The sequence below is a fragment of the Peromyscus californicus genome, unplaced genomic scaffold (genome assembly GCF_007827085.1).
Source record: "Peromyscus californicus insignis strain IS unplaced genomic scaffold, ASM782708v3 Scaffold_9__1_contigs__length_137607984, whole genome shotgun sequence".
NCBI lineage: Eukaryota > Metazoa > Chordata > Mammalia > Rodentia > Cricetidae > Peromyscus > Peromyscus californicus.
The window spans coordinates 16,980,321-16,994,444 of NW_026294617.1; positions in this window are offsets into that span (position 1 = coordinate 16,980,321).

The following is a 14,124-nucleotide window of genomic DNA, read 5'->3' on the forward strand; positions in this document are numbered from 1 at the left end:
TATTTTGAAAAGTTGAAAAAGGCTTTAGGGCCACGTGCTGTGGATTTGTAGGAGAGCACACCAATGATTACTCACACCTTTTCCCTCAGGCTGAACATCTCAAACCAGGAAAATAATAGTCCTCTTAGGCAAGGCCACATCATTGTACCCAGATCTTCTATTTTGGTTGAACTTCTATAACTACAGTAATTTGGTTTCATGATACGGTTAGTCATTTATCCAGATTCTTGATTTCTCTGGTCTGTGGATCCCAAGAAATGACCAGTCAGGACATATATGGAGCATCTGAAACTGATTACCTACCACAATGCTAATCTCAACTATTGCCAAAGCAGAACATGTTTCACCCTCTTTCCTGCCCCTCTCTTTATACACTGTCACTACACCAGCTTCAAAATTGTTCAGGGAACTCCATTCTTGCCCAGGTCCCTCTTCATTTCTAGATCCCCAATAAAAGCCAGAGAGATTGGAGAACACTCATTCACTGGTCTATGTTTCCTTCTCACTGACCAATCAAGACCCAACTGGAAGGAACTGAAGGACTCTTCCCAGCACTGGGCACCAGACGAAGGATTAGGTTTTCCAAACAATTCTCACTTACATAGCATGAGGCAAGCCAACAGGAAACATTGCTCTAAACAGAAACAAAAAAAATCAACAGCACTTGAAAGAAAAAGAATAAAACTATTAATGACCAAGAAACATTGGGAAACAGAAACAAATTAGGATTAGAGAAGAAATGCATTCATTTTTTCAAATTTTTATTAAAAAATTTTCTATTCATTTTGCATACCAACCACAGATACCCCCTCCTCCCTCCTGCCACACCTCAGCCTTCCCCCCACAATAACCCCTCATCCCCACCTCCTCCAAGTTATGGTTTCCAATGGGGAGTCAGCAGAGCTTAGTACATTTGGTTGAGGCAGGTCCAAAGCCATCCCCCCTGCACCAAGGCTGCCCAAGGTGTCACACCTTAGCCACTGGGCTCCAAAAAGCCTGCTCATGCACCAGGGATGGATACCAATCACCCTGCCTGGGGGCCTCCCAAACAGTTCAAGCTAATTAACTGTCTTCCATATCCAGAGGGCCCAGTCTAGTCCCATGGGGGCTCCTCAGCTATTGGTTCACAGTTCAGGTGTGTCCACTAGTTTGGCAGACAGCTCTGTATGTTTTCCCATCATGATCTCAATGTCCCTTGCTTATAGAATCCCTCCTCTCTCTCATCAATTGGACTCTTGGAGCTCAGCCTGGGACCTGGCCATGGATCTGTGCATCTGATTCCATCAGTAACTGGATGAAGGCTCTATGATGACAGGGTATTCACTAATCTAGTTACTGGAATAAACCAGATCAGGCACCCTCTCAACTATTGCTAGTAGTCCAAGGTGGGGTCATCCTTGTGGATTCCTGGGAACTTCCCTAGCACCTTGTTTCTCCCTATTCCCACAATGTCTTCATTTATCATGGTATCTCTTTCCTTGCTCTCCCACTCTGTCCCTGTTGCAGTTCAAACCTCCCATTTCCTTATATTCTCAACCCCATTCCTTGCCCTCCATTGCTTCCCCTTAACCCCCAGTTTGCTCAGGTAGATCTCATCTATTTCTCCATCTCTGGGCTACCTATGTGTCCCTCTTAGGGTCCTCCTTGTTAGTTAGCTTCTCTGGAGCTGTGGGTTGTATTCTAGTTATCCTTTGCTTCACACATCTAGTATCCACTTATGAGTGAGTACATACCATGTTAATTCTTTTTGGTTTCGGTTACCTCACTCAGGATGATATTTTCTAGTTCCATCCAATTGCCTGCAGGCTTCATTTCTTTTTTTTTTAATATTGCAGAGAAGTACTCCATTGTGTATAGGTGCTGCATATTTTTTATTCATTTTTGGTTGAGTGGCACCTAAGTTGTTTCCAGGTTCTGGTTATTATGAATAACATTGCTATGAACATAACTGAGCATGTGTCCTTGTGGTATTATTGAACATTCGTTGGGTATATGCCCAAGAGTGTATAGCTGGGTCTTGAGGTAGATTGATTTCCAATTTTCTGAGCTACCACCATAGCTCAGAATTCCCAAAGTGGCTGTACAAGTTTGCATTCCCACCAACAGTGGAGGAGTGTTCTCCTTGCTCCCCATTCTCTCCAACATAAGCTGTCTTCAATATTTTTGATCATAGCCATTCTGTCAGGTATAAGATTGTATCTCAGAGTCATTTTGATCTGCATTTCCCTGATGACTAAGGATGTTGAGCAAAAGTCTGTCAGCCATTTGAGATTCTTCTATTGAGAATTCTCTGCTTAGCTCTGTAGCCCATTTTTAATTGTATTGTTTGGTATTTTGATGTCTAGTTTTTTGAATTCTTTATATATTTTGCAGATCAGGCCTCTACAATTAATAAGTGGGACCTCCTGAAACTAGGAAGGTTTTCTAGGGCAAAGGACACAGTCAATAAGACAAAGGAACAGATTACAGAATGGGAAAAGAACTTCAGCAACACCACATGTGACAGAAAAGGAAGGCATTTTAAAAAAGTGAAATTTGAAAAAAAATAACAATAATTACCTTTTAGCATGATAAAAAGTAGCTTATTTTTAAGGCAAAACACTTGCCTATATTAGCTATATTGACTTCAAAAAAAAAGAATAGAATCTTCCCTAGTTGAGGAAACGCAATTAATAAGAGACTGACAGATCTTGCCCATGTGCACATGTTGGCTGCTGAAATCTGTAACCTGACACACAGAGTTACAGGCAATGGTCTATTTCTCAATCTTCTGAGTTGACTTAACTCTGTCAAGCAGGACTGAACATATCTGCAAAATGAGTTGTCTAATTGGAAATTCAATATTCATTGGCTCAAACAAACTTTCTCAAATGTACACCCACCAATGTCGTGTGTGTTCACAACATGAATTAAAATATGCTGGAAAAATACAAAGTCACTCACCCTGAAACAATAAGGTCCTCTTTCATAATGGTGACTCCAGCAGCTGATTGCCAATCCTGTTTCCCCCTAAAGTGCACACAATAAACTATTCCTCCTATTCTCCTCTGAAGGCATAAGCCATACTCCACATGCAAATCCTTTTCCTGTGACTGCAATGGATAGTCAACTACATGACACAAATGAGTAATTTTAAAATTCTGAGTTGGTAAAGTCATTTAAGAATTTATAATGTTTGAACATGGACACCAAGGTCATCACTGTGGGGACCAACATATTGAGATCAAGGCCACTAGAATCAACATAGGAGAGTTTGTCTCAGAAAAATTTTTCTAAATAGCTGGAGGTGCAGCTATTCAAGAATTAATATGCCTTCCAAAGGAGAAATCACTCCATAAACTTGAGATTGGAAAAGAAAAATGTCTCTAATGAGAGCATGCATCCATCTCTGGCTAATACTCAAAGAGGAGCCAGCCTGGAACAGATTTTGCATTCCACATGTTCTGTCATCCTTTAGTTTCTTTTAGGTTCAGGCTCAAGTTACACTTTGAAGATTTAAATAGTATCAGGAGATTGTAAATCTAGCCACTTAGGCAGATAGGAAACTCACAAAGCAAAGATAATTTCAGATTTATTTCTTAAGTACACCACAAACATGAAACAGTAGGTCATTCATCAGTGACACGGTCCTGAGGTAGAGGTGCCAGGAGATGAGAAGGCACCTTCTCAACCAGGGGATGAAAAGGATAGGAAAAGTAAAAGGCAAAATAATAATAATAATAATAATAATAATAATAATAATAATAATAATAATAATAATAAAGGCTGGGGCAGGGAGGTCTTGCACGAGCTATGCCTCATGCCAAGTAAAGTTCTTAAGAAGAATAGCATCTTCCAGTGGGGAAATGGAAGAAAATGAGAGACTTCTATGAAGTCAACAGAAACTACCATACGATGGGGCAAACTCAGGAGGAGGCAATTCACACACTGCTGCATAAGGAGAACACAGAGTATCTCAAAAACATTAATGACTAAGCACACAGTGACCTTAGGATTGATAACCATAGTGCCATGTGGTAATAAGAGTTGTATTCCCAGGATCTGAAGCAACTCCTCCACAAAGGTCCTGGTCCAACATCATTACAAGGTCTCCCTAGCATGTTCCTGGTTTTAAAGGAGGAGCTCTGTTTTATCCTCAATATATCAGGTCCTTGGAGAAAGCTCCCAAGTCGTAGACTCCAGGCCTTTTCTGGCTCTCTGAAGAATGTTCCTTCTTCCTGGGTGAGGGCCTACAGGAAAAGTCTTGCTAATCAGGCCAGCCCTCAACACAACAGTGTTTTCCTTTTCAAACAGGTATCACCTTGTCTATCTGTCAGAACAGTGCTTTTCTCAAGAAGAAAATTAAGACCTTAATTGCACACCAGGCCTTAAGGTTGGTTGTGACCCTGTAGTGCCCCCTAGAAAGCTTGTTAGAGGCCTGTTCTTTGATATAAGGATGGGCCTAGTGGCTGCTTGAAAATCAGGGGTGTCTCCTTTGTTATAGTTTGGAGCCAAATGTCTGGACAATCCTGGTGAACAAATGTGTATCCTAGCATCTTAATCTCTAACAGACCTGGTTAGCATATACTTATCCTTGTGGTATTTTAGAGGCAGCCTCCCTTAACTAAATTCTACTCTCTGTGACTTACTATCTCCTAAGCATTGGTAAATCCTTCACATCACCAATTCTACTCTTCTACATCACAGCTTAATAGTGGAGCGCTACTCAACACAAGACATGCCACTTATCATCCTCACAAAATCATTATTGATCTTTCACTTAAATATTAAATCCAAAGTGCAAAACTTTTAGAAGTCACTAGAGAAACTAGACCTCTACAAATTTAGCAGCCTGCCTTCCATGGCTGCATGAAAAGCAGGTTGACCTTGACTACAAAGACAAGCCTGCAGCCTGGCCCTGGAAAGCCCCAACATCACCACACTCTTCTGACTGGCAGGTCACACTGGAGGGCCTGATTGGCTACTGAAGCCTGAGTGACAAGAGCACCTCCCTTAGGGTAACAGTGTGCTTAAAGACTCTGTACAGTGGTTCCTGGCCCTGCCTTCCACCCAAGACCCAGACCTTTTCTAGATCTGCAGTGATTTCCATTACAACAGCACTTTGCCCCTGGCTCAAATAGCTGACCCTGCTATATTCCTGCACTCCACAGGCACTTCCCCTTCTTCCTCCTGGACACCATGTGGCTAGCTTGCACAGCCTATTACACAATGTGGAGTAGAATGATTCCCCTCTCCACCAGGTTAAAGGATGCCCAGAATATTAACAATTAAAGAGAGATTTTAGGACACAAAATGAGATGTTTGTTTTATGGCTTCACACTGAGGTCTGATGAACTCAGGTACTTTTTACCTGGTTGTCACAGGGACTTTAGACAACCAGGAGAAAAATCTGGAACCAGATCACAGACAAGATAGATCTTTCTTCCATCAGAAGGCTGGATAGTGGTTCCATTGCTTTAGAAGTTTTATTCCTAAAATCCATTTCAATCTCTTGACAATTTAACAACAATATGAAGTGTAGTCTTCACAATAAATTGAATACATAGAGAGAAATGGAACAAGTTCTTTTATGAGCACTACTGTTAGGTACAATATCTTTCGCCAGGCAAGTGAAAACAAAACAAAAAAACAGTATTAGTGAGGTTCTCTGCTTGAACAGAACTGATAGAATCAGTCTGCCTATGTAGGCAGAAAGTGGATTTATTAGAATGTCTCACAGTCTGTGATCCTGCTAGTCCAACATCGGCTGTCTACAAATGGAAAGTTGAAGAATTCAGTACTTCTTCAACCCATGAGGCTGGATGTCTCAGATAATCTTCAGTATACACCAGAATTCTGAAGAAGTAGGCTTTAATGCTATAAAGAAAAGAACTTGGTAGCCAGAGTTAAGGCAAGAGGACAAAGAGAGAGAGAAAGTTTCCTTCTTCAATATCCTTTATATATGTAGGCTGCCACCTGAAAGTGGGATTGACATTAAAGGTGGATATCATTCTTTGCCTCTAAAGAGAGTAATTGAATGACCTTCCTAGGCAAAGCCATGGCAATCAGGCAGAAAGAAAGAGCTTCCTTCTTCAATATTCTTTATATAAATGGGCCGTCACCAGAAGGGCTGGCCAAGATTAACGGTGGATGGTATTACCTCAAAGAAAGATCCAGATTATATGAAGGGTCTTCCCATTTCAAAACCTTTAGTTAAGAATAATCCCTCACAGATATACCCAAATTGCTATGAACCACAGAAATATGAAGTAGCGACTCAGCCATCATTGACAAGGCCAACTCATTAGAACCAGGGGTTCTGGAGGAGCCCAGACACAATGCAGTTTGGGATTATTGCCTTTTCAATGTATTGGCTGTTTCCTGAAGTGAATTTCTTAGGTGAAATTGTAGCTTTCCTATCTGTTACAACCTTGGGATTCATTTCACAAAAGCTTTTGGCAGTGTGACTGATCATTTACTGGCCACAATTTCCCCGATGCATTTGGGGTATATTCATATTGTCCCCTAGCTATGTGTGGAGACAGATATGCAGGTGAAAACCTCTTTCCCACAATCAGGTCTTTGTTCCCTTTCCAACATAACCTTTCAGTGTCTGACTTACTGCAGTTTTCTTTGTTGGGAGGCATTTGACCACTGTCAGTTTCCAGGCAAAAGGATTTCATTTGAGACATTTTCAGACATTCAAGGGCAAAGTATTACCACATTGTTGATTTGCAATCCTTAGATAGATAGAAATGTGCCCTGCTTTACTTATCCTGCAGATAAGAAAAACTATCCCGAGCTAACCTCACTAACCTTAAATTCCTAACTCCTTGTACTTCTTTCTCCTTGGTTTATTAACACAAGATTTTAGCTTTGAGATTTATTGTTTGGGTTTACCCTGAAATGTAGTGAGAAAGTCTAAGATTAATTCCATCTTTGTTCTGTAGCTTTAAGCAATACGTGTAGTCCTTAGATCTAAAGAAGTTCCTTTTAAGCAACTGATTATAGTGAAAGTGCTACAGCAGACCAAAATCTACTTTTAGTCTTCCTCTACTGCTTAAGCAGGTTGCCTAGTAACCAAGGATGCTTACCCCACCCATTGGAAATATAGCCCCTGAGAGCCATTTGGAAGCTATAGAGGGAAATTGCTTGGTCTCAAACCAAACATGATGGAAGAGTTTCCATCTAAAACTTGAGAGAACTTATGAAAATGGAGTTAAGAGCAACTTCCTAGTTCATATGTCTCATGGGGTCCACACTACATAGATACCTCTGTATATTCAAGCTTGAGCACAGCATGGTGGATTCCTGAGGTGGTACACAGAGGTGTCTCCAAGCTGTGCAGTGCACTGCATGGTGAATTTAGCCTTTGCAAATTCAGACAAAAAAAAAGGATTCTGGGCTACATGGTGCTTGATGGAGGCATAGATATGCTGCTTCGCAGAGACGGTGGTGAGCATGGCTCCCAGAGGTGGTGATAAACGTACCTCCAACCATGTTGGGAAGCTGAGGGGGGTGAAGTCAGCAACCAGGGATGCCACTTTCATCCTAGTCAAGCTGCTTACCACTTTAAAATCTCTCCTGGCCAAGAAAGGATTAGAGATTCACAGTAAGACAGATGCAGATGAATAAAACTCTAAATGGGTTGCAATTTATGTAAAAGGTACATAGGATTGAGAGAGAGAAGAGAAAGGCTGTATAGTCATAAAAACAAAATAAAGTCTTAAAAAATAAAATAATATATAAGAAATATAATAAGCTATGGTGATATTTTATTTGTACTGAAATGTGATTTTATGTGTATGTTAATAAATAAAGTTGCCTGGGGGTCAGAGCTAATAGCAAGCCATAGCAGAGCTGGGCAGTGGTGGCACACGCCTTTAGTCCCAGCACTTGGGAGGTAGAGGCAGGCAGATCTCTGTGAGTTTGAAGCCAGCCTGGTCCACAGAGAGAGATCCAGGACAGGCACCAAAACTACACAGAGAACCCTGTCTCGAAAAATCAAAAAAAAAAAAGAAAAAGACAATTACTAGTTTTAAATAATTTACATTGGATTGGATTGTTTTATATTGTATATAAATTATATATATTGAAATTGATATTGTTAGAAAATGCTATATGTATATTTCTAATTGTACTTATACCGTTCATTTAACATTGCAATTTTCTGATCCTTGAATGTTGTTATTACCAACTATTAGGATATAAAGAAATGAAAGTTAGTAGTTAGACATTACAATAGAACTTGTAGTCATATTAGATATGTTTTAAAAATTGAGCAGATATATTTTAGATAGACAGGTCATCTTCAAACCCTTCAGAGATCTACAGAATATGGCATTTAAAATATTTGAATAACTTAGAACATTTTTCTTTTTTTGTTATGACTATGAGACATGTTGGCTCCTGGCAGTACCAATCTACTTCAGAGAAAATATGGGCATTGAAAAAACTGCAATTGGAGTTAACTTTCATTGTGGCAAAAGTTAGCCACTGGACAACAAAGTATCCTCAAATCAACTGCTGACAAACAGGACAGACAGGACACGAAACAAAGGACTACTGATTCTTGCCAAAACAGGTGGGGTTATGGCTTTATCAAAAGGCATCTTCTGAGGCCAGGACAATATGGCACCATCCCTGAAGTGCCCTCGCAATCCAGAAAAGGTACAGTGCCCTTTTCTTCGAAGGCAGCTGAACAGGCAGTGGGCCGATGGCTTCTGATGTGCAATGGAACAGCAGCTGAAACAGTTATTCTTGAAGAGTAACTAAGCTCATGCCTCTCAATAGTAGAGTGGCATTTGATAGAGGGATGTGGAGAAGAACGGGATGCTGAAATGAAGCCATATATACACAGCCAAGACGAATGGACAGCTGAATTCAAAAACCATCAACAATTTCCACAATTTAAAATCCTGAATCATGACATGACACTAGTGGAATTCAGGTGTTTCTGGTACATGGACTGCTCTCACCCAATGTGAGGTTGAACTGTTGACCTTGTGTACATCCTACTTCACAAATGAGTCTGTCAGATACGCTAAGCCTATAGGCTGAAGATGATGCCTCAACACTATGGAGAAACCTCAGGTGACTGACCAGGCAGCTGGCTGTTTCTGTCAAGTCACAAATTTTTTGGAATTTGCTTGTATGCACTTACTGTTTTTATTTTTGTTAGGTAATATTATTTCCTTCTTGGGTCTCTGAGGGAGTTGAAGATTAGTTATAGTTGAAGATTATTTAGTTATAGTTGAAGATTAGTTAGTTATAGTTGAAGACTAGTTATGATAGAAAGTGAATTAGGTACATTTTGGACTTACCAAAATAGGATAGATAATGGAATTATTTTCTCTGAATTTGTCAAATACAAATGGACTAGACATTGTTTAGGTATTAATTACTTGTATATATTGCATATAGTTATTGCACTTTTGTATATAGTTTTTCTTATGTTAGTTATATCCTTTTTCCTTTTTTCTTTTTATTAAAATAGAAAAGGGGAAATATGGTGATATTTTATTTGTCCTGAATTGTGATTTTATTTGTATGTTAATAAATAAAGTTGCCTGGGGGTCAGAGCTAATAGCAAGCCATATTAGAGCTGGGAGTTGGTGGTACACATCTTTAATCCCAGCACTTGGTAGGCAGAACTAGGTAGATCTCTGTATGGTAAAGGATACAGCCATCATTAGAGACACACACCTTTAATCTCAATACTAACCACAGAAGATCTGGAGGTCTGTACAAGCAGGCAGTGATGAGGCGGTCATGTGGCTGGGTTTACAATCAATGAGAAGGCAGAATAGAAAGTCTATATAAAGACAAACACTCAGGAAGTAGGTCTCTCTTGGCTGAAGTGGCTAGCTGCAGCAGACAGGTAAGGCTCTTAGCTCTGATATCTTGGCTTTCTTCTTTGCATTGGTTCTGTGTTTCTTTTTTTTTTTTTAAAAAAAAACATTTATTTATTATGTATACAGTGTTCTGCCTGCATGCCAGAAGAGGGCACCAGATCTCATTACAGATGGTTGGGAGCCACCATATGGTTGCTGGGAATTGAACTCAGGACCTCTGGAAGAACAGCCAGTGCTCTTAACTGCTGAGCCATCTCTCCAGTCCGGTTCTGTGTTTCTTATTTTAATAAGAAGGTTGGTTACATCTACACTTATGTATAGGGAAGATTCCACCTTGATACTTTGAACAATAGGAAGTATCAAGCTGGAATCTTCCCTATACATAAAACCAGTAGACCAGAAGAAGCTACAGAGTGATTTCAAGTGTGGCTATGTGATCAGATCAGAGTGCAAAGGGGCTTTGCAAATATCAGGTGCCACAGAAGCCCTTAAAACTGGGTAGAAACCTTCAGACTGGATAGAAACCTGAAATACCAGGCACTGGAATGATTGAGAATTAGTGTCATACAACTTAGTACAGTCTCTCAAATGTAACAGCTAAGTGTCATGCTCACTGTAGCATCAGTCAACTGATATCTACCCCGAAATCACACTGCTTACATACACAACAAGAGCTGATTTCAGCAACTACAACCATCCTGTGTGGCGGTACATACAGGCAGTGACGAGGCAGTCACATGTCTGAATCGGCTCTGTGTTTCTTATTTAATAAGACCATTGGTTACATCTACATTTGGAGCCCAACGTGACAAGAATCCATTAAAAACCGCTTAACTTGGCTTGGCGGCAGGTCCGGTTTCCCGCCAGAGCGTGTTCTCTCTCTCTCTCTCTCTCTCTCTCTCTCTCTCTCTCTCTCTCTCTCTCTCTCTCTGGATTCACACCTTGGACACTAGGTGGCTGTTTTGAAACTCCCTCAGATTGGTACTGTTCTACGAGGACTTCGTAAGTCACTTAACATATCAAATATTTTAAAGGAAACTATTTAAAAGAGAAATTTTTTCCACATTAAAAAAAATGGGTTTTCTGTGTACATTGGAAGAAAATTGGGCTTTGTTTGCAATTTTAAGCAGTCTGACAATGGAACAGCTATATGAGAAGATTAATGTTGACCGAATTATGCATTTTATTACTATGTTTATCCTCATTTTAGTATTTAAAAAGATAGTCAATTTAAGTGCCAGGGTGACAGCTTTAGAAAAACTTGATAAATCTGTAAAAACTCAGACAGAAGAAACTAACAGTGAAGTTGCTTCAAGATTGGATCATAGGGTTACAGAAAGAAAGCCTGTTTTCACACAGTCACCCTTAGTTTGTCCAGTAACCGTACAGCAGTTGCCTGATCAAATGACTACACAAAATATTTGGGCTCCAATTGAAATGTTAGATTTACGAAGGTTTAAGGAGGCAATAGTATCTTATGGCATGCATTCCCCATATGTAAAGCAAATATTAAACTCTTGGTCAACATATAATAGGATTGTACCACAGGACTGGCGGGAGCTGGCACAAGCTGTTCTTGAACCCAGTCAAAGGCTTCAATGGCTAACTTGGTTCAAGGATGAAGCTAAAAACATAGAAAAACAATGGAGGGATAAAGGAATACAAGTCTGCCAGGATCAGCTTATTGGAGAAGGTCAATATGCTTCAGCACAAGCACAATGTTTATATGATGTCCAAACCCTAATTTTATGTCGAACAGCAGCCTTGAGTGCATGGGACAGAGTTGAGGAACCAGGAAAAAAAACTGAGTCATTTACAAAGGTTGTACAAGGCCCAAAAGAATCTTTCACAGATTATTTACAAAGACTGGCTTCAGCAGTAAAGAGAATGGTCCCGGATTCAGAAGCTAGTCAGATAATAATTGAATCTTTGGCCTTTGAGAATGCGAATGCAACATGCAAAACAATAATCAGGCCGTTAAAGGCAAGATCTGCACCTTTGGAAGATTGGATTAGAGACACGGTTAAGGTTGAAGCTCATGAGCATGATGATACGTAGGTAGGAGAAGCAATTTCAAAAGGTATGAGGAATGTTAGATGTTTTGGATGTGGAAAGCAAGGACATTTGAAAAAGGACTGTAAACAGGTCATTCCTAGAAACAATGTTTCTTCAAGGAACAATGGCAACAGAATACCCCTTCCTTCTGGAGTATGCAGAAGGTGTGGTAAAGAAAAACACTGGACCAATGAATGTAGATCAACAAGGGACAGACAGGGTAATCCTTTGCCTCAGTCTTCGGGAAACACCCTGAGGGGCCTCATGCAGGCCCCAATAGCAAATCCAGTTCAAACCTTTCCTGCAGTTGTAGAGGAAACCCCTACTCAGAGCAATTAAATAACCAAATGCCTATTGGAATAAGTCATGCTGGTCAGGATGATGAAACAGAGAGAATAGAAAATTCAGGAGAAAACATAAAGAAAATTTTTTGGCAAACTTCTATTAATGAACAAAGACCAAAATTATTGATAAAAATAAATGGTGTTTTGTTGTCTGGTCTGGTAGACACAGGTGCGGACGTTACCATAATTGCACCAGAATTTTGACATCCAACTTGGCCTCTTCAGGAGGTAAACGTTCAACTGTTAGGTATTGGGACATTATCTCAGGTGAAACAGAGTGCAAGATGGCTCAAATGTATAGGTCCAGAAGGACAGAGAGAAAAATTGAAACCATATGTAGCTAACATAGCTATGAACCTGTGGGGTCAAGACTTGTTGCAACAATGGAATACTCAGATTAACATCCCTCCAGTCTCAGAAACAAATCATAAACTAGCACATGTTTCTGGGAGAAATATTAGAAGGCATTATTCTGAGTGGTCACCAGCCATCCATATTATACAAGAACTGGGCACAACAACTGATGATCTTCCACAAACAACAATAGCTCTACCTTTAAAATGGTTGACAGACAAGCCTGTATGGGTCCAGCAATGGCCTTTAACAACAGACAAACTCCAGGCTTTACAAGAGCTGGTGGAAGAACAGTTAAATGCTCAGCATATTGAGGAATCAATTAGGCCTTGGAATTCTCCTGCATTTGTTATTAAAAAGAAATCTGGTAAATGGAGAATGGTAACAGACCTTAGAGCAATTAACAAAGTAATTCAGCCAATGGGCTCTCTACAATCTGGAATTCCTTTGCCTACTCTGTTACCAAAAGGATGGCCTCTCATAGTTATTGATTTAAAAGACTGTTTCTTTTCAATACCCTTACAAGAAAAAGACAGAGAAAGATTTGCTTTCACAGTGCCTGCTTATAATAATTCTCAACCGGTTAAAAGATTTCAATGGAGGGTCCTCTCACAGGCAATGTTGAATAGCCCAACTCTGTGCCAATATTTTGTACAACAGCCATTGGAAGTGATACATAAAAAATTTCCTAAATCTATAATTTATCATTATATGGATGATATTTTACTAGCTGACTCAAATGCAGATACTTTAGAAAGAATGTTTGAAGAAGTAAAGAAAATTTTGCCTTGCTGGGGATTACAAATTGATCCTGAAAAGATACAAAGAGGAGATTCTATTAATTATTTAGGATATAAAATAGAGCTACAAAAAATTAGACCCCAAAAGGTACAAATTAGGAGAGATAGACTACAGACTCTTAATGACTTTCAAAGATTATTTGGAGCTATTTCTCATCTAAGAACTATTGTTGGGGTAAAAAATGATGAACTGCATAATTTGTTCAAAACCTTAGAAGGTGACAAGGACTTAAATAGTCCAAGAGAATTATCACCTGAAGCTGAGAAAGAATTGGCCTTGGTAGAAAAGAAAGTACATGAAGGGCACGTGGATCGTATTGATCCAAAGCTGGATTGCATTTTGGTTATTTTACCTTCTAGGCATTCTCCTACAGGAATATTAATGCAGAGGGGAGATATTATATTAGAATCGATATTTTTACCAAATAAACCAAATAAAAAATTAAAAACTTATGTGGAAAAATTCTCTGACTTGATTTGGAAAGGAAAATTGAGACTTCGTCAATTAGCAGGAATAGACCCAGCAGAAATTGTTGTACCTTTAACTAAGGAGGACATTGAAAAATTATGGACAGAAAGTGAACCTTGGCAAAGAGCTTGCAGTAATTTTTTGGGAGAAATTAACAGCAAATATCCCAAAAGCGATAGAATTGATCTTATAAAGAGAGCTGATTGGATCTTACCTCGAATTGTACGGGAAAAGCCCATATCTGGAGTTCATACATTTTATACAGATGC